Source organism: Macaca fascicularis, chromosome 7, assembly GCF_037993035.2.
Source record: "Macaca fascicularis isolate 582-1 chromosome 7, T2T-MFA8v1.1".
Classification (NCBI taxonomy): domain Eukaryota; kingdom Metazoa; phylum Chordata; class Mammalia; order Primates; family Cercopithecidae; genus Macaca; species Macaca fascicularis.
The window spans coordinates 58973052-58994516 of NC_088381.1; the positions used below are offsets into that span (position 1 = coordinate 58973052).

General features: G+C 38.0%; 1 long non-coding RNA gene across 1 annotated transcript; it reads left to right on the top strand.

Annotated features, from left to right (window-relative positions):
* Positions 1 to 6389: 6389 nt before the first annotated feature.
* LOC135971870 (uncharacterized) lies at positions 6390 to 20460 on the top strand. The gene is made up of 3 exons (XR_010588199.1): positions 6390 to 11604; positions 17733 to 17830; positions 17938 to 20460. It is a non-coding gene; the product is annotated as an uncharacterized lncRNA (long non-coding RNA).
* The last annotated feature ends 1005 nt before the right edge of the window (positions 20461 to 21465 follow it).

Genomic DNA, 21465 nt, shown 5'->3' on the forward strand with positions numbered 1-21465 from the left:
AAGTATCACTGGCAGATGATGACCTGATGCAACACAATTTGAGAATATGGCTTTCCTTTCATTAAAAAAATTACACACACCAGCTTTGGAGAAGATGGCAGTTTGAATTAAAACAGTTCAGATCCCATCTTAAAGTTTCTGTTAAACTATACATAAAATATTAAGAAGGAAAAGCCCTTCAAAAGCACCAGAAAAAGTTGAGATAAGAAAGCTGTATGTACTAGAAGGTAGTCAGATTGTACATTTTGTTCTTTATACTGAATCAGTCTTAACCAAGTCCCGATAGAGAAGTGGAATTGTGTGGCCGCTTGCTGGGACATGGCAAATTATCAATTCTCAATCAAGTCAGGTTCTTTCTTACAGCTATATAGCTTCCGTTTCAGTATGTTAGCAGAGCAAGGGACACATAATCATTTGTGCTGTGAAAAAGCACCCACAAGGAAAACTCTTTTTTTGAGGAAAGGTAGGAGAAAGACTACCATATAACAAGATAGCTCCAACAATTTCAGAGCTGCTAGTTATAAAAGTAAGTGGACAGATGATTCTAGCTCTAGAATCTACTAAAGAGGGCATAGCTTTCATCCAAAATTGTCCCAGTCTTCACTGTGATTCTCCTGCTGCAGCTTGCAAGAGGCTTTATTGGGCATTTATTTGTACTTGAGATGTTTGAAGTTTCCTTGAGTAACTTAATTGAGGGGACAGGCATTTGCATTTTTGTGGGTTTTACCTCCCGCCCTCTGTCTAACATGTGTCTCACTAAGATATCTAAAGTACTGGTTAATTGCTGTTCATAAGGTACAATCAGAGTGATATCATCATAGTAGTGGGCCAGGGTGATGTTTGTGGAATGTCAAGATGATTAAGTTCTCTGAGGACGATATTATGGCAGAGATCAGGAGAATCAAAATCAATTTGGGGCAAGGCTGTTAAAATCTACTGTTGTTCCTGCCAGGTGAAAGCAATCTTCTTCTGGCGGCCTTGAAAATTGGTATTGGAGGCAAAATATTTTGTAGAAAAATAGCTGAAAACCAGTATCCCATCCTTGCTTGAAGGTCTGTTCCCTAGGACTACTACTAATAATGTATTACTTAGGCTGTAGTTATGAAGGTAGAAACATAATAGGTATTTTAACGGAGAGAATTTAATATAGAGAATTGATTACACAAGAATTGGAGTATTGAAAGAAAAAAGAGGAAACAGGGAACCCAGAAACATACATGGACACACACACACACACACACACACACACACACACACACACAAAGAATCAGTTACCACCCATAGAAGTGAGGAGAAAAAGGAAAGTATTTGGGGTTATCAGAATATAGAACTTAGGAGGCAGGGCCCTGTTGAGGTGGAACTCAGACATCTGAGAAGGGGACAGACTTCCTTTATTGCAGCTGCAATTACTCTGAAGGCCTCTGATGATAAAGTTCTGGGAGTCCTGAATGAATTTGGAGTCTAGAACTAATTTTTGCTGCTGGGAAGTAAGTTGTGCTACTACTGAGGTGACACTAGCAAGAACAATACACAGAAAAGAAAAATAAATTCTCTTCCTCCTCTTCCCTTCTAAGATCCTCCTAGTCATCCCTATTGGCAGAACCTAACATAAAGTCATCTGGCAAAGAAGCATGTTCCAAGACCCAGAATTGCAAATATAGTATAGAAGAGTGGATTGGGGCGAAAGACAATAGATAAATGGCTGCCACCACAGATTTTCTTTTTGAGAATCTTGAAGAATTTAGTTTATTCGTCTAAGGAGGAAAAGACAAGTTTACAAATAAGCTTTCTATCACAAGTGAGCATGGCTACTATTTGGAGTTTTCTGAATCAGGATCTAAGTGAGCATTGTGAATTTAAGTGGTGCATACTGAATTAGTGCAATTATATTAAATGATTTGAGATTTGAGATTACAGGCCTGCTATGAACATTTGTACTAAGTTAGACAGGAACATTTACGTTTAACAAGCAACAAGGAGGAGCCAAATGTGAAAAGAGACCAGAGAACAATAGCAGTGGTTGAAGATTAACAAATAGAAATTCACATTAAATTCAAGTCCATAGTTCCAGCATATTAATTTCATTCAAGATTCTCCAGTTTCCAAGTTCATTTTAGAATTATGAGGCTGTCCAGTCACGTTTATACTTTTTAATACTATTTCTGTTTCCCAGACTCTAAAAGGTAGTAATTTGGCCTATTATGCTTAGATAAACACCTGGAAGCTCTCCTGGGAAAGATCCCAATTCTAGACATAGTTTTATAAAAAAATCCTCACATGTGTTTCTTATTATAAGAAACTATTACTCTGCAGACAAGGGAAAATTCCCATGTCTTCAATGAGTTGCCAATTATGTCACATTATGTGATGAAGCACTTATGACTAATATATAAGTAATTGTATCCAAAAAGTAGAATAATAAAAGGGAAGACAAAGAAGAAAAATGATTTTATTTAAAGTGCTAGAAGACTATGTTTTTGAATTCAGGTCTTAGATTGTGGGAAAAGGAGATATTATTCATAAAAATCTACCAAATAAGTTGTATTGTTATATTTTATAATTTTGGCAAGACTACTCATAAGAAATCTGATCACACTACTTCAGGTTTAAGGCAGCAATCTTTGGATAGCCATATATCCATTTAGCTACTATTGTTTTCTAAAATTGAAATTGAAATATAACTTCTTATTCTTTTATTATTATTAGAGTATAATAATAGAAAACCATTTATAACACTGCAAATATCTAGGAAAAGGTATAATGTGCAAATCAGAAATAAGAAATTTTATCAAAATACAGTGTAATCAAGAAGGGACTCAAGAGGAACTAATCAATTCCATTTAGAGTTACACAGATGTGAACTTTGAGTAGGCAGCAGCTCCTTATAAGGTGTCTACTAAAACTCCTTTCTTAGGGAAACCATGACTGACTGTTATAATAGCTTCTGACCAGGTGAATAGAAAAAATATATATCTGATACCTAGTACCAAACTCCACAAAAATCAGGATGCACTGATAATGATCAATTTTAGCTAATATTTTATATAGGAAATGTGCTAAGTAAAGCTGGAGATAACCAGTTACTAGGCACGAATTTTGGTAGCTTGAGAAGTGGGAGTAGTGCCTCTGGTCACTTGGCTACCATAATAAACACAATAAAATAAAAACTTGAGGAAATAATCCAATCCACCTTCTATGATTCCTGTGGTTGTAGCTCTTTTGTGTTTGTGTGTGTGGTTTGTTTGTTTGTTTTTAAGACAGAGTCTCACTCTGTCACCCAGGCTGGAGTGCAGTGGTATGATCTCGGCTCACTGCAACCTCTGCCTCCTGAGTTTAAGTGATTCTCCTGCCTCAGATTCCTGAGTAGCTGGGATTACAGGTGCCCCCCACCATACCGGGCTAATTTTTTATATTTTTAGTAGAGACAGGGTTTCACCATGTTGGTTAGGCTGGTCTCGAACTCCTCAACTGATCTGCCCACCTTGGCCTTCCAAAGTGCTGGGATTACAGGTGTGAGCCACCATGCCCGGCCTTGTAACTCTTTTTATTCTACCACTTACTGGATCCCCAATTTTACAAACTTTCATCCAACTGAACTCTCCCTGCGATATTGCTCATCCATGCCTAAAAGACCAAAGTAAGAATACCTATGTACAATCTGTGGGGGAGGAAAACCTTATAATCCCAAGATGTAATATTCACTATTTTTAAATGAACAACAAAAACAACAAGCTGTATTTGTTTGACATTCCAATCTCAAACAGATATTGGAAAAGATTCAGTAATAGAGAAAAGAAGCATTTAACATCTCCGGGAAATATTTTCTGGTTTTGAAGATGATACACTAAATGAAAATGCTTGGAAGTCTCTCATTTCATTTATAAACTTTCATGATGAAACTACAGTATAGAATCATGAAAAAGGGAGACTATAGGATGAGTATAGTGTTCACACTAGAGGTGGAAAGTGCATCACTTAGTTACAGAATGCAATAGGCAGCAATGGCAAATTGGATGAAATAAACAGTTTTCTTGGTTTTATGGAATAGAATAGATTAGCCTGAAGAATTTATTGGCTCACATAACTGGATATTTCTGGAGAACAGATTTAGCTTCAGGCATGGCTCAATTCTGAGCTCAAATAATGTGATCAGCTTTATGTAGTCTACAGCTTTACTTGTCTGCCTTTTGTTTACTTGGCCTCAATTTTTCTTACCGTATGCAGGCTTTCAAAGTAGCACCTGACAAGATAGTCATCAGATGCTCTAGGCCTATTTGCTTTTAGCTCATACTCCTAAAGGAAAAGAAAAACCTCAAGTTTCCCCAAAACTGTGTCAAGGAAAACTTTGATTGGCCTGGGAAAAAGTCACACACCCGTATCTGAAAATATCACTGTATCCCCTGAGATGTAGCACTATGATTGTCAAATGCTTGTTCCTGTGTCTGAGATTGGAGTTTGATACCATGATTAACAGCCACACCAGCACTACATGGGATTGAGACATTCCTAAAGAAATCAGATTAAGTGCAGTGTGTTCTTAAACTTACTATAAACTATATTAGCTGAAGTCTGCTAGTTTGTGAACTCCAAAAACATATAAATCAACGAATTGGAACACTTTGCCATTAAATTTTCCAAAGACTCAAGAGAAAAATAAAGAAATGAAAATAATTGGGAAAAGATATAAGAGATATGTACTTTTGCAGTGAAAAATTCAGTATTGTTAAGACAGGAATCCAGATAGAGTAGGATGCAGAGAAGAGTTGTGTGCCATCACATAGCAGGGGTCTGCAGTGCAGAATGCCTCTGGCTAGGCATCCACAGTGCAGCCCTTCTGGGCTTCTCACAGATATCTGGGGAAAATGAACACACACAATAAAGCACATGGAGGTGAACTGAGTAAATTCTTTATTTTTCCTCTCATGCTACAATTTCCTTTTGTTTCCTGAAACTATACATGTATTTTTTTTTTTAAAAAAGAAAGACTCAATTTACCTTCTCCAAAACCAAAAGTTGTACCAAAATACATGAAATAAAACACAGCATTTATTTATTTATTTATTTATTTATTTAGACGGAGTCTCGCTCTGTTGCCCAGGGCTGGAGTACAGTGGCGCGATCTCAGCTCACTGCAAGCTCTGCCTCCTGGGTTCACGCCATTCTCCTGCCTCAACCTCCCGAGTAGCTGGGACCACAGGTGCCCAACACCACGCCAGGCTAATTTTTTGTATTTTTAGTAGGATGGAGTTTCACTGTGTTAGCCAGGATGGTCTTGATCTCCTGACCTCATGATCCACCTGCCTCGGCCTCCCAAAGTTCTGGGATTACAGGCGTGAGCCACCGCGCCCAGCCACAACTCTTTTTTTCTATTATTCATTGATGTTCATCTGTGAGGCAATCAGACCTCTGTTTTACAGGATATGCCTCTCACAGTTACCATTTTTTAGCATCTCAGAACAAGTAGACAGCAGGGAAAACAGGCTCTGCATACGTTGGCAGGACTATATCTTTCAAATAAAGTATTGTAGGAGAGGGTCGACAATGGGAACCTGCCAGCAGATGTTTATGGTGGCTTTTTATTATTTCCTTGGTTCAAAATTACAAAGACTCCTGGCCATCTCCATTGGCAATACACCAATAGAGGGTGTCCTGGAAAGCAAGAATTAGAATGGTTGTGAGAACTGAAATGGTAATGCATACGAGTGGACAGGGAGGAACAAATGGAAATCTACTAACACGCTCTGTTAATAGACTTTGTTTCTAAGTCTGGAAACAGTATTGTCTTAATACCTATAAAACGTAAAGAGGATAAAATCAACCAGGGACCAGTGAAAATATATAGCAGAATAAGGAAAAAGAATTCACATTTAGAAGATGCAGAAGAATTAGCTGGGCGTATTGGCACGCACCTGTGGTCCCAGCTACTCGAGAGGTTGAGATGACAGGATTGCTTGAACCTAGAAGGCTGAAGCTTCAATGAGCCATGTTCATGCCACTGCACTCCAGCCTGGGTGACAGAGTGAGACCCTGTCTAAAAAAAGAAGATGCAGAAGAAGAACGCTTTCTGAAAATATCCAACAGAAGAATTCCAGAAACTTTTGGCATCATGAAAAGAATTTAAGCAGATATAGATTCTCTGCATAGAATCATAACAGACTGAAATGAAAAGATAAGATGAGACTCAAATGAGCACAAATAAGTGGATGGAGTAAAGATGATTGTAAACCACAACTATCTCTATCACATTAAGTTATAAGAGACTGAGATAATGTAAGGAATCATTACATGAATAAAATGGAAAAATGTAACTCTCTCAGATTTCAGAGGACACAGTTCAGACCATGGGAAACCGTGATATAGAAGGTTCTGGATGTGAATGACAGCAAAGCAGTGCCAGCAGATGGAAGATCATTTCTAAAGGAGATACTAGAGTATGTGGAAGATAAGGAATACACAAACACATAACAGGAGAATATTTTCTGAACTAAAGAAAACAAATAAGAATTCAAGTCAAGAAGGAAAATAATACTCAGGCACTAATACTCAGAGAAAGCAGAAAATAAAAAATTAAACAAGGTGAAAAAGAAATTAATATAGGAATTCTTTAAAAAGAGGATACATCGATAGCCATTCCTGTGAAAAGAGTAATAAAACAGCTAAACCATTGGCCTAAAACAACAATGAACAATTAGCAATTTTAGGAATAAAAACAAGAATGTAACTGAAGATACACTAGATAGTTTGAGAAGAAAAAGAAGAACGTTGTTCACATTCCAGACAATTCAATAGAAAGGAAACCCCTCTTGAGTTCAGGTGAGACAGAAATTTTAGAGTACAAAGATATTTTGAAAGTACAAAACAAAATTCCAAAAAGTATCCAGGCAGAAAAAAAGGACAAATTGTTACTTGCACAGTCACATAAATCAGGCTGTCCTCCATTTCTCTATTTTAATTACATTTGTAGAAATAAAATTGAATGATTATTGTTGTCCTGGCGGAGAAAGAAAAGGTTGCAGCATTGTAGTAGATCCATCTAAGATCTTTCGTATGCTCATTTCTGATGAGAGTAGAGAGACATCTCCAACTACACAAACTATATCATGCATTTCACTTGAAAATTTTATTTCAAAAGACACTGTTTCTAAAGAGATAGAGCAAAATTAACAATCAGACTCTTAGAGTATGAAAGGTCTGATATTGGGCATTAAAATTGATTAACTAGAGCTAAACCTGGTAAAAATCTCTGTCTGGCTAGCTAGCTAGCTCACTATCTTTCATTCAATTTCTTTCTCTCTCCCCTTAATCTTACCAGGCTGCCCATAAGGTCCTGATGAGCAGCCAGGTTTAGGTACTGCCACTCTAGAATCTACACTGAGGGCAGATCTACACAGGGATATAGCTGACCTTGCAAAATATGACCTAGCTATTGGATTGAAGAAAGATGACTAAGGTGAGAACCACCCATTGGTTTGGGAGGAGAAAGGAAATAATCCAAAGGAATACAGCAGGCTTGGGACATTGTTGAAGGCTCAGGGATTCATGAGGGTGAGGATTAATTGAGTAGGAGGAAAACTGAAAGCAGACACTCAAGGGATGGTGCCTGGGAAATGGGAAGTTAGAGTCAGGGCTGACATATGCACAGGCACATAGAAATTGAATTGGCGGAGCAGTTGCTATGAGGGCTGGGACTGGGATAGATAGTAAAGAAGGTTAACATTTGGGAATTTTTTTCAGAGTCCAAGTCAAGGAAGAGAATTAGTCAGTTCGTGGTGGAGTTGTGTTGATGATTCCAGAGCAGTTCCTGCTCCTCTTCTTTAAGCCAGTGTGTTTTACCAAAGATTTTCAGGACAAAGAAAAAGCCAGGCAGTAGGTGCCAAATACAGTGACTCATCAGATGACCCTGCTGTTTATCTCCAACATTTTCATGAACAGTTTTCAAGGAATGAAGGAAGGAAATATTCTGTGTCCATAAAGTAGGGTTGGAAACAGTTGATTCATATGAACATGGCCAACACAAAATAGTCCAGGAGGATGTAGAATATTTGAGGAGAACAACATTAGACTGAGAAATTATGACTGTCAGGAAAAGAAAAATTGTACCAAATATCAAAGAACATGAGTGTTTTTTAACAGAAAACTAAAGAGATAGATGGAACCTGTGAGTTCACTTCTAAAGGAAAAAAAAAAATGAAACCTAGGAAAATTTTTTGGGAAGAACATCATTATAAGGAGTGGAAATACAGTTTTCCTGAAGCTTGTGTATGCAACTAATGATGCTATAATTCATGCTTGTTTAAGGGTTCTGGTAAAACAGAATGGTTGTTAAAAGATAAGCTCCAGAATTTGAGACAGCATAGATGACAAGTTACAGATAAATATCTTGAATAAAACAGTGGAAGTTGTTCATGGGTAGGATTTATGGTAGATCCTTGGAGACAGGGAGGACCCTTCTAAATTCAGCAAAGCTAGCATAGCTTTAATTACCAAGAAAAAGAGGAGTCACAGATGAGAAATTTGACTCTGGTGATAGGAAAAGTCACAGAAACTTGATATGAAATAAGATAATAAACCAGATGGAGAAATATGACTGATAGAGCTATAAGGAGTCTCAACTGTTTAATTAAAATAAACTCATTTTGCTAAGGAGTTAGATATTTTTAAGGCTACACATTTGAGAAGGGAATGGAGAAGAAAAGAAAAACTTCCTTATATTTCAGGAGCAATCTGTCTCACCTGCTACACAAGGAATATTGCTATGTGAAAACAAAGATTTACTCAGCAATCATTCAGTGACGGCATTCCAAATCTTCAGTTATTTATTTCCTTGTGTTGGCATGAATAAGATTAAATAACAAATATAGTACTGACCAATCATCCTTATCCAGCTGGAGCTAGTGAGACAGCAGATTGCAGAAGTATCATTCATTTATCCAACAAACAATGGTAGAAAGTTTATGTGCCAAATCCTGTGTTGGACACTAGAAATTCAAAGATCAGTAAGACACTGCACCTCGATGAGTTTACCACGTAGGTGAGATACATAATGCCATAATTACTATGTAATGTGATAATAGAGCCTTCCTCACCAGTCTATAGAGACAAAGGTAGACACTTAATGTAGCCCAAAAGAGAGAAGTGACCAGTCAGGGCTTCCTTGGTTAGAGAGATCCCAGCCATGTTTAGAGTGACCGCAAAGATTTCAGTGATTTGACAAAGAAGAGAGATGCTTCAGATTTTAAGCACAAGATCGTTTTCAGGGTGCTGAGAAGAGTGATTTTTCTGAGGACCCAGAGGATCCAGTAGACCTCTATGGATCAGGACACCTGGGAGAGTCCCAGACATCAGGGCAACTGGAAACCTCTTCCCCAACTAGGGCATATTCCAAGGCTCCAAGGCTCCAGCTCACAGAAAGCTTTTGGGGATGTTCTGGTAAAACAGTATGGTTGTTGAAAGATAAGCACATGATGCAACAGAAGCTGGCTGAGACGATGCGACCAATGAGGTACCCTAGATGCAAAATATAAAAAAGACTCCCACAGTCAATGTTGTGCAAGTGAAGTATCAGTATTTGTACAATTCATGAAGAGTGAATGTCTCCTTAGATTTTTTGCCTTGCAGAAGCTCATTTCTCTCCCCTCCTGCTTGGGCCTCTGCAGGATAAACCCCAAAGAAATAGATGAGCGGGAGGCTCCTAACAAGTCAGTCTGCTGCTGGTCTATCCCCTTCTGTTTTTTCTTTGTGCTGGTATAATCTGGTTTTGGACAGAAGGAAAGCAACTCATTCTCTCATATAGGTGGGAAATGGTTGAGGTATGGGGTGAACACAAATAATTTTGCAGGAGGGCAGGAAGTTGAATGAGTTGTCAGAAGACCTCAATCTTCTTTATGAAGTGAAAGGTGAAATCATTGCTGTGGGTATCTTAGTTTGCTAGGACTGCCATAACAAAATACCACAGACTGGGTGTCTTACATAACAGAAATTTATTTTCTCACTTTTCTGGATGGTAGAAATCTAAGTTAAAGCTGCCAGCAGTGTTGGTTTCTCTGGAGGTCTCTCTCCTCAGCCTGCAGATGGCTGCCTGCTCACTGTCTTCACGTGGCCTTTCCTCTGTGGGCTCACAAACACCCTTGCTACATCTTCTCTTATAAGTACAACCATTGTATTGGATTAGGGTCCCACTCTTATGACCTCTTTAAACGTAATTACCTCTTTAAAGACTGTATCTCCAAATAGAGTCACATCAGGGGTGAAGACTTCAACATGTGAATTTGGGATAGACACAATTTAGTCCATCGCAACGGGTAAGGTAGATGAAGTGGGTTAGGCGTTTGGAGAGGGATAAGAAGTTACAAGAGGTGTAGAGGGGAAATTGGCTGAGAATAAGCAAAAATTCACCAAGGTAAGCAAGCCAGGTTGATGGCTCTAAGGTTGGGAGCTTTGGGTACATGAAATGGCTAGTCTGTGTAGCTGAGTAACATTCGTTAGAAGGAAGTTCCCTTAGCAGCCCAGACGTTTGAATGGAGACAGTGGGTCGGGAGACTGACTGCACCAGAAAGGGAAACTATCAGGTATGGAAGGACATGTTGAGTACTGGGAGAGAATAGATCAATTAATGAACTACAGAGCAAAGGCTGGAAAGGCTGGCACACAAATGAATGGACTGAAGAGTTGAACGAAGGAAGCCTGTATACAGTAAAAGGTGAGTCCTGGGGAATGGGAACTTGAGAGGGCTGAAGGGATGTGGAGTGATGTAGAGCATGCAATATTGGAGTATGAGATTTCAGAGGTAAAATAAGCTTAGGGTTTGGTTTGTGAGTAAATGACTGAAGTGGTTAAATATGTGGTTAAATATGGTGTTAAATATAGAAATATTTGGGAAATACATTTTTAAAAGTTAGTGTCTATCTAATGGAATCAACCCAAATGCCCATCAGTGATAGATTGAGTAAAGAAAATGTGGTGCATATACACCATGGAATACTATGTAGCCATAAAAAGGAATGAAATCATGTCCTTTGCAGGGACATGGATGGAGCTGGAGGCATTATCCCCAGTAAATTAACACAGAAACAGAAAACCAAACACCACAGGCGCTCACTTACAAGTGGGAGCTGAACAATGAGAACACATGGACACTGGAGAACAACACTCCCTGGGGCCTGCCATGAGGTAGGGTTGGGGGAGGGAGAGCATTAGGAAAGATAGGTAATGCATGCTGGGCTTAATACCTAGGTGATGGGTAGATAGATGCAGCAAACCACCATGGCACACATTTACCTATGTAACAAACTTGCACATCCTGCACACGTATCCCGGAACTTAAAATAAAAACAAAAATTAAAAAAGTTAGTGTCTATCTAAGTAATAATTAGAATGATAATACTTTGGGACGACTTCAAGAAAAAAAGGCTAATAACTAAAATGGTGATCTATAATACAGGTAAATGTCTTAAAGTTCTGTTTGTGACCCTCCCCAAGGTGAGTCTTAAGAAAAAGAAGAGGAGGCTGGGCGCTATGAATCACACTTGTAATCTCAACACTTTGAGAGGCTGAGGCAGGTGGATCACTGAAGTTCGGAAGTTCCAGACCAGCCTCGGCAACATGGTAAAACCCTATATCTAACAAAAATATAAAAAATTAACCTGGCATGGTGGTGCATGCCTGTGGTTCCAGCTGTTTGAGAGGCTGAGGTAGGAGGGTCATTTGAGCCCAGGAGACAGAGGTTGCAGTGAGTGAGTCAAGATTCCACCACTGCACTCCAAACTGGGTGACAGAGTGAGACCCTGTCAGAAGGAAGGAAGGAAGGAAGGAAGGAAGGAAGGAAGGAAGGTGAGAGAGAGAGAGAGAGAGAGAGAGAGAGAGAGAGAATGAGGAGAAAGAACGAAAGAAAGAGAAAATAAGCAGTTTTCAGACAATTTCTATTTTCTACAGACCCTCGTTATGGTTACACAACCTTAGAAAAGAGATGCATTTATACCAATGTGTTCAAGTTTAGTAAGGAATTTAGGGACATTACAAAGTAAATTTTAATCTAACATATGAAATGAATCAAAGATAATTTTGCATTTCTCACTGAGAGCTGTCAAGGATAATGATTTGTCTTTAACTTAATTACCACTATTAATTAGACCTCTGGATGGGTTCTGGAGAAAATAGGCCCAAAAGAATAGTCCCTCCTAATGCAACAACCTTAGGAGAGATGACCCGTTCAGGCCCGGTCCTTCTTTGATAGACTAATGATCTTTAAACAATCTGGCCCTGGTAAAAGAACAAGACTATTGTAGTTTGCACGTCCTTTCTTTTCAGATAATTCTCTGATGTCAAAACCAAAACTCTCTATCTTTTCCTGGCTGGGTCTTGGCAAGGATACAGTGCAATCAATTCATGGAGCAGGTAGCATCACTAACAGGACATCCTTTTTCAATTATACCCATCCTGAGGACAAAGGTGCTCGTTAGCCAAGGAGAGCACCGTTTCCTGGAATCAGGGCTGGCAGAAAGTCAACATTGGTGCCATTTTCCTTCCTTTTAACTATGTTCAGTAAATATATCTTTCTTGTATTAATGAGTGTACCTGACACAAAGAATGCTCAATTTGGCCAAAATCTTCAAATAGAGTTGGAAGCTATGAATTAAATAGTTATGTAGTCTTTGTGTAACAGGAAGCATCACCCCCTCTTTAGATGAAACGATGTGTATATAACTCAAGAAATTATCTTCTGAAAGAATGAATTAGGTAGGAGCCAGAAAATGTTTAATGTGATGATGATTTTGCCTGTTTCCTAAAGTAGACAATATGTATGTCTTCAGAGTCAATATTACATAGTCCTTGAAGTGATATAAAAATAGTATTTTAATCAATTCTGCCATTTTTCTCTTTTTGAAGTTCACTGATTTATTATGACAAATTTCATAAAAAATATCTCTTGCCTAAATTTGCTTTATTATGTTTTCTAACTTTTGGTCACATTTTAAAATAATTTATTGTCATTTTTTTGCCACTTGATATTAAAGCAATTTAAGTAAAATTTTTGCTATAAGTATAGCTTTGGCCTTTACTATTAGGCTAACATGATGATGTTTAATGTTTTCGTTGACATGTAGAGGTTGTCTCGTTGTGTGAATTTCAGATTATTTAGGAAGCAATGTTGATTTACTCTTTGACCCAGGAGAGCTTTAGGTAAATTTCATATTTAAATTTTCAAGTGTTTTAGTGTTACATTTGTTTTATTTGTTTTTTAATGAAATATATCTGTTTATCACATTATGGTCACAGAGTGTTGTATTTATAATTTCCATTATTGAGGCTTTCTTTGTAACTTAGCATGTAATTGATTTTATACACATTTCATAGGAATTTTAAAAAGAATGTGTGTTTTCAGGTCTTTGTTTACAAAAATCAAAGCTATATATATACACACGCACACACGTATATACACATACACATATATGTTTCAATTTTATTAGTGACATTTTAAAGTTCCTCTATTTTCTTTTCATAGAAAAGTTTTTGTTTGTTTCTGCTATCCAGCATCTACTTTCCTTAACTGAGGTTGTAGAACCTTGTTTTCTTAAATTGAGGTAATATACAGTAAAATGCTCAGTTTGATGATTTTTGACAACTGTATACACTCACATAATCACCATCCTAAACAAACTACAAAACACTTCCATCGCCTCAGAAGTTCTCCTATGTCCGTTTCGAGTCAATCCCTCTTTCTCCCCAAAACCTCTGTCTGCCTTTAAACTTAACTTTGGAAAAAGCAATATTCTCTCTCTGTATCATACCAGATTTAGAAGCATATAACAGAAACACATGAATTACAGTGACTGGAATAAAAAGCAGTTATTTTGATTTTCACAATAAAAGAAGTCTGGAGGCACGCAGCCCAGAATCCAACTTTCTACTGAGTCATGTTAACAGTTACTCTCCACCTTCAAAATCACCTTCTAGTTTCAAGATGGGCTCTGCAGTTGAAACCAACATATTCTAGAAAATAGAAAGGAAGAAGGGGAAAGAAAAAAGGTGAGGGTAAATAGGTGACCTCCCTGCTGACCCAGATAGCTTTAAAACAGTTTTTCCAGAAGGCTCACTCAAAAGTTTCCACTTATATCTGGTGGACCATCCCCATCCCCAAAGAAAGCTAGGAAATGTCTGATGAGCCTTTTGTCTTTTAAGCAGGGCATATTGATTTCCCTCTAGTGCTACAGGGGTTTTAGAAGGAAGGTCAGGAAGAACGGCTATTGAATAGGGTCCCTGTGCCTCTGTCACATCCACTGTCAGTCTTATCCTTCTGATGAAGCTGGTTTTTTTCCCCAGCTCCAAATCTGGAACCTGTGACCTCTGCCTACACTAATCAGTGTATTTTATTTTCCTGGCCATAAAGATTTATTTTAAGATGGGTCCATCAGAACAAACAAGTCTGCTGATGAAACGGGAGAGTTCCCTGATCCCCCTTGCAAGATGTGTGACAGGGGTGTAGCCACCAGGCAAGTGCAAGAGCCAGGGCAAGTGGTTTGGGCTCCAGTCCCATGGTAGCCTCTAGGGGTGGGTGCCTGCAGCCCCATTGTTCCAATGCTCTTTTAGCCTTGCATTCACGGATGTCTTAAGTGTTAGCCAGCTCAATGGACCTTTTGCCTTTTTGCAAGGGGGGAGGGCCAGAGGGCCAGTGTGGCAGCTATCTGTGTCCTGAGCTCTTGCCCAGCATCCTGGAAGAATTGGGTCACACACAGGCTTGAAGGATGAATGTGGGCTTTTATTGAGTGGTGGAGGTGGCTGCCAGAAGGACCACTGGGGAGCTAAAAGGGCGAATGAAGTGGGAAGATGATCTTTCCTTGGAGTTTGTCCATCCAGCAGCTGAACTCTTCTCTGACCACTCCCAGCTGAACTCCACTTGGTGATCAGACATTCTCTTCTCTCTTTCTCTTCTGCATCATTCCACCATTCATCTGCTTGTTGCTTCATCTCCTCACCTGCTCATCTGCTTCTGGAGCCAGGGGTTCAGGGTTTATATGGGTACAGGATAAGGGGTGTGGCAGGCCAAAAGGCAACTTTTTGGGTGTGAAAACAGGAATGTCTGTCCCCATCTAGGGCCAAGGGTCTCCAGGCTTGAGCGTGGAGCCTTTGCCAGGGAACTACCGTCTTCTACCCAATATTTATCTGTTTCCTGTCCGTATCACTATGGTGTATGTTTATCAGGGAAGCCTCCCCTTTCTCACAAAACTCGAAATTGTGTTGTACAGGATAGCTTGGTTATCTTGAGACCCTGCAGTAAGAGCTGTCTTTAAATTGAGTCAATGTAGGGCAGACTGCAGCCAAGAGTCAGGAACTGTGTTTTTGCTCATTGTTTCTGCCCCTGACCTGAGGATACCACTAGGGTTTTCCTTATGTAAACGAATAAATCCCCCTTTATCTTAAACTAGTTTTGGCTGCATTTTCTTTCACTTGTAGAAGAAAGAGTCCAAAGTGAAATACTTACCAGTGTTTTATGTACTTGATAGAAAAGCTAATAGGTGTGTTGCATTTTCTGCAAATAAATGTGACCTTTGTTTTTACAAATTCTGTTTAATATATTTTATGTCTATGCTACTTGGTTCTTTAAAACTTATTATTGCTTTGCTATACTTACTTTATACTATATTTTTTTAAACAATTAGGAACACATCATTTTGTCCTATTGACCTATTTTTGCCTCTATTGCTACTTTGTTCCTAATATCCTCCTTCCAAGTTTGTTTGAATTTGCCTGGTATCTTTGCTTACCCTTTATTTGACCTTCTGTATTTTACTTAACACCATATCTCTGAGGTCTGGGATAATGCGTGACACATGGGGGGTGCTCAATAAATATTTTTGGGATAATTGTAGAAGTTTTGTTTTGAAAGACAAACCTGAGAGATAGAATAATTAGATATAATTTTCTTTAATAGATTTTTTTTTTTTTTTTTTTTTTTTTTTTTTTTTTTTTTTGCTGTTGCCTTTTCTTTTCCTCCTTTCTTCACAGACCTTTGAAATTCTACTCTTCTATTTTGTCTCATTATTCGGAAGTAATGAATGCTACATTTTCAGTCTTCATATTACTTTTTTTAAGGACCATGTTTTACTTCTTTGTTTCTCACAATATCGTGATCTGACTGCAAGCTGACAGATTTATTGATTGGTTCTTATGGTATTGAGAAAATATTGGGAAAATTATACAGTCTAAAAACACTTAACATGAGCCAGAAAAAAATTTGTTACCATTGTAGTATTTTGCTTATTTCTCTAGCAATTACTATTAATTTGGTTGCATTTTTTTGACATTTAAAACTGAGGGGTTAATCTGTTTGGATTTGCCAAACCTAACCTGCCTTGCTTGATTTTGTTTGCCTGCTTTTTGCTCCTTTTTTCTTTTTTCTTTTTTTTGTAACCCAGATAGCTATGCTGCTAAACACTGTAACTTAGCCTTCACTGGCTTCCTTGTAGATAACATCTTTACTATATATGTCACCATCGTAACAACTGCTTTAGTTGCTTTTCAGGAATTTGGAGCAGCTCTTGTCCAATTCAAAGCAGTTGAGATCACTGACCATTTAGCTGGGCCTATGCAAACATCTGAGAGGTAGCCTTTTGATGTCAGAGGGCCAAAAAATCTACCCACAGATTATGCTAACACTATCATTTTCAAAACATGTGTCCTGTGAACAGCCATGAACCCCAACTATGCTTGTGCAGATTACCAATTACTTCATTTTTATTGCTGGTCACCTTTCCCAAGCCTCAGGCCATCTCATTTCTCTAACCTATAGACATCCGTAAGCCTTATCTTTGGTGAGGTTGATTTGAGAGCTGTTCTCCTGCCTCCTTGCGAGGCTGCCCTGTGAATAAATCTTTTCTGTTTTGCACAACCCATCATCACAATGATTGGTTTACTGTGTATGGGCAGAGCAAATCTGGTTGGCATCACATTCTTTCCTGGCTTTTGGGATAGTGCAACGCTTAACTAGTAAGTATTTGCATAGATTTGAGTGCCTCTAAAAAGTTAAAATTTAGTTCTAAAACTAATTAAGAGATTAACAACAATGTGATTTGTTTAAAGTAAGGTGAAAAAATAGATTCAAATGCTGGGTCTCAGATGGAGAAAGGAAATCTTCATTTTGGCCCATAGAAATAGAGGTACAGGAAGATTTCAATGAAATCTCAAATATCTGTTTTTATTAGTATTCTCCCTTTGGTTTGTATTGTCTCCAAGGCATCAGAAGATTTTTATTGTTTGGCACTACGGGATGTATGCTTTTGCATTTTCTTCTTTGCTTGTCTAAGCCTGGAAATCCTTTATCTTTATTACAGACAGCCAGTGTTATACAGATATGGCATTTAGAGGGATTGTCATGTGTAATCTATACCTGGAGCAAATTCTAGGACACTTGTGTCAGTGATTGAAGATTTTTTAAAAAATGAATGTAAAAATAAAGCAATGCATATGATCACAGTTTTGTGCTTAGTGTGCCATGTATGTTTTGCTTGAGTATTCTTATAATTGGAAATCGTATTAGTTTTCTGCAAAGCCTAGAGTATGGCCTCAGGGTGACCAATGCACCATGTCCGTTATGATATACTCCAGTTATTTTGGCCTGTCTATGAATCTGTTGGTTGCAGGAAAGAAGTAAATTCTTCCAGACTTTGGGACCAGAGTTCAATGAGAAGTGATAATACTAGCAGGCTGTTCTTACTCTCCTTCTTTCTCTTTGCCAGGGGCTTAGGAGCTGTTGGCCTGAATAGTCATTGTATTCCTGGGGTGCCTAAAAAGGATGACAATGGATCTCTTACTGATAATTCAAAAAATAAAAGAGGTGTGATTTTATTTGTTCCCAGAGGTAGTAAAATGATTGATATTCATTCTGAGTATATTGCAATTCCTGGAATTTTTAACATTTTTATTTACTTTTTTTTTTTTCAGATGGAATCTCCTCTGTCACCCAGGCTGGAGTGCAGTGGCTGATCTCAGCTCACTACAAGCTCCGCCTCCCGGGTTCACCCCATTCTCCGGCCTCAGCCTCCTGAGTAGCTGGGACTACAGGCGCCCGCCACCATGCTCGGCTAATTTTTTGTATTTTTAGTAGAGATGGGGTTTCACTGTGTTAGCCAGGATGGTCTCCATCTTCTGACCTCGTTATCCGCCAGCCTCGACCTCCCAAAGTGCTGGGTTTACAGGCATGAGCCACCGTGCCTGGCCCCTGGAATTATTTTTTATCATTATTTTGAAACAATTTAAAAATATTTTATTAGATAACAAGTAAATACTTGCTCTCATCAAAAAATTAAATAATATAAAATAAATGGAGTTCTATCTTTATTTCCTTATTTTCCTTCCCTCACAGTTGAGTGGATACTTTGAGGACCCTCTTTTTCACTTAGTGGCTGTGTGATCTTGAACAATTTACTCTGTCTCCGTGCTTCAGTTTTCTTATCTGCAAAACAATGATAAAAATAGCAACTTTCTTGTGGGGCCTTTGTAAGGATTGAAGGAGGGAATTCACATAAAGTACTGAGAACAGCCCGGGGTTATCATAACTCTTAAGTGCCAATTATTATTATCATCAATGTTCTTATTTCACACTTATTTTACATTTTTCATAAATGGGATCATCTATATAAAATATTGTTATTTGTGTTTCATGATAATTTGTTTCCTAGAGATATTTTTATTTCTGTATTTGTTTCTTTGTAACAGTTGAATAGTAGTCCATAATGTGAGTATATAGTGTGATGCAAAGCACACTTTTATTTGTAGAGACTTGGATGGCTTCCAGGTTTTTGATATTACAAATAATGCTGCAATTATCATCTTTGTATATATATATTCTTATGCACTTACTTGTGAGAATATTTCATATTTCTAGATGTAGAATTGCCAGGCCAAAGGATATATGCATTTTCAATTCTCATAGGCATTGCTAAATTTCCCTCCCCAAAAGTTACATCAGCTTGTACTCAGCCCACCAGCCATGAGTGACAATTCCTTTTCTTTTGCTTTACCATTGTTTAAATTTTCCTTCTCCTCAACATCACAATCATTAGAGAAATGCAAACCAAAACCACAATGAGATACCATTTCACACCAGTCAGAATAGTAATTATTAAAAAGTGAAGAAACAACGGATACTTGTGCGGTCATGGAGCAATAGGAATGAATGCTTTTACACTGTTGGTGGGAATGTAAAGTTCAACCATTGTGGAAGACAGTGTGGCGATTCCTCAAAGATCTAGAACCAGAAATATCATTTGACCCAGCAATCCCATTACTGCATATATATCCAAAGGAATATAAATCGTTCTATTATAAGGATACATGCATGCGTATGTTTATTGCAGCACTATTCACAATAGCAAAGGCATGGAACCAACCTAAATGCCCATCAATGATAGACTGGATAAAGAAAATGTGGTACATATACACCATGGAATATTATGCAGCCATAAAAAGGAATGAGATAATGTCCTTGCGACGACGTAGATAGAGCTGGAAGTCATTATCCTTAGCAAACTAACACAGGAACAGAAAAACCGAACACTGCATGTTTTCACTTATAAGTGGGAGCTGAACAATGAGACCACACGGACACAGGGAGGGGAACAATACACACTGGGGTCTGTTGTGGGGGGCAGGGGTGGAGGGCATAAGGATAAATAGTTAATGCATGTGGGTCTTCATACCTAGGTGATGGGTTGATAGGTGCAGCAAACCACCATGGCAGATGTTTACCTATGTAACAAACCTGCATGTCCTGCACATGTATCCCAGAACTTAAAATAAAATTTTAAAAAGCCCGATTGCAATAATAATAATAATAATAAATTTTCCTTTTCCATTTTCCCTAAGGTCTGGAGAAATGTCTCAGTGTTTCACTTTTTTTCTAATATCCCCTAACAGTTTTTAAGCAATTAATGAAATACAAGTCAAATCTTTTTCTTAAACTAGAGTAGAACTATAGTATTACTGTCGTTTAGAAATTTTCCTAAATAAAACTTGAACAATTGGTTTCACAGCTTTGTAGGACACGGGGAGGTAGTTGATGTTTGATTTTTATTGTCATTTTTTTGTTTTGTTTGTTGTTATGTCTTGAGAAGCTTGTGGTTATAAACATAAACATAGAATATATGATTTGGATGTGGAATATTGGAATTAAAATATAAATTGTCCTGAATAAGTTTTATTAAAAGAAGCATGGTCTATCAAGAGATGTGTCTCTCACATAGGCTCAAAATAAAGGGATGGAGGACGATCTACCAAGCAAATGGAAAACAAAAAAAGGCAGGGGTTGCACTCCTAGTCTCTGATAAAACAGACTTTAAACCAACAAAGATCAAAAGAGACAAAGAAGGCCATTACATAATAGCAAAGGGATCAATTCAACAAGAAGAGCTAACTATCCTAAATATATATGCAGCCAATACTGGAGCACCTAGATTCATAAAGCAAGTCTTTAGAGACTTATAAAGAGACTTAGACTCCCATACAATAATAATGGGAGACTTTAACACCCCACTGTCAACATTAGACAGATCAACGAGACAGAAAGTTAACGAGGATATCCATGACTTGAACTCAACTCTGCACCAAGCAGACCTAATAGATATCTACAGAACTCTCCACTCCAAATCAACAGAATATACATTCTTCTCAGCACAACATCACACTTATTCCAAAGTTGACGATATAGTTGGAAGTAAAGCACTCCTCAGCAAATGTGAAACAACAGAAATTATAACAAACTGTCTCTTAGACCACAGTGCGAATGCAGGATTAAGAAACGCAATCAAAACTGCTCAACTACATGGAAGCTGAACAACCTGTTCCTGAATGACTACTGGGTACATAACGAAATGAAGGCAGAAATAAAGATGTTCCTTGAAACCAATGAGAAGAAAGATACAATATACCAGAATCTCTGGGACACATTTAAAGCAGTGTGTAGAGGGAAATTTATAGCACTAAATGCCCACAAGAGAAAGCAGGAAAGATCTAAAATTGACACCCTAACATCACAATTGAAAGAACTAAAGAAGCAAGAGCAAGCACATTCAAAAGCTAGCAGAAGGCAAGAAATAACTAAGATGAGAGCAGAACTGAAGGAGATAGAGACACAAAAAAACCCTTCAAAAAATCAACAAATCCAGGAGCTGGTTTTTTGAAAAGATCAACAAAATTGATAGACTGCTAGCAAGACTAATAAAGAAGAAAAAAGAGAAGAATCAAATAGACACAATAAAAAATGATAAAGGGGATATCACCACTAACCCTACAGAAATACAAACTATCATCAGAGAATACTGTAAACACCTCTATGCAAATAAACTAGAAAACCTAGAAGAAATGGATAAATTCCTGGACACATACACTCTCCCAAGATGAAACCAGGAAGAAGTTGAATCCCTGAATAGACCAGTAACAGGCTCTGAAATTGAGGCAATAATTAATAGCCTA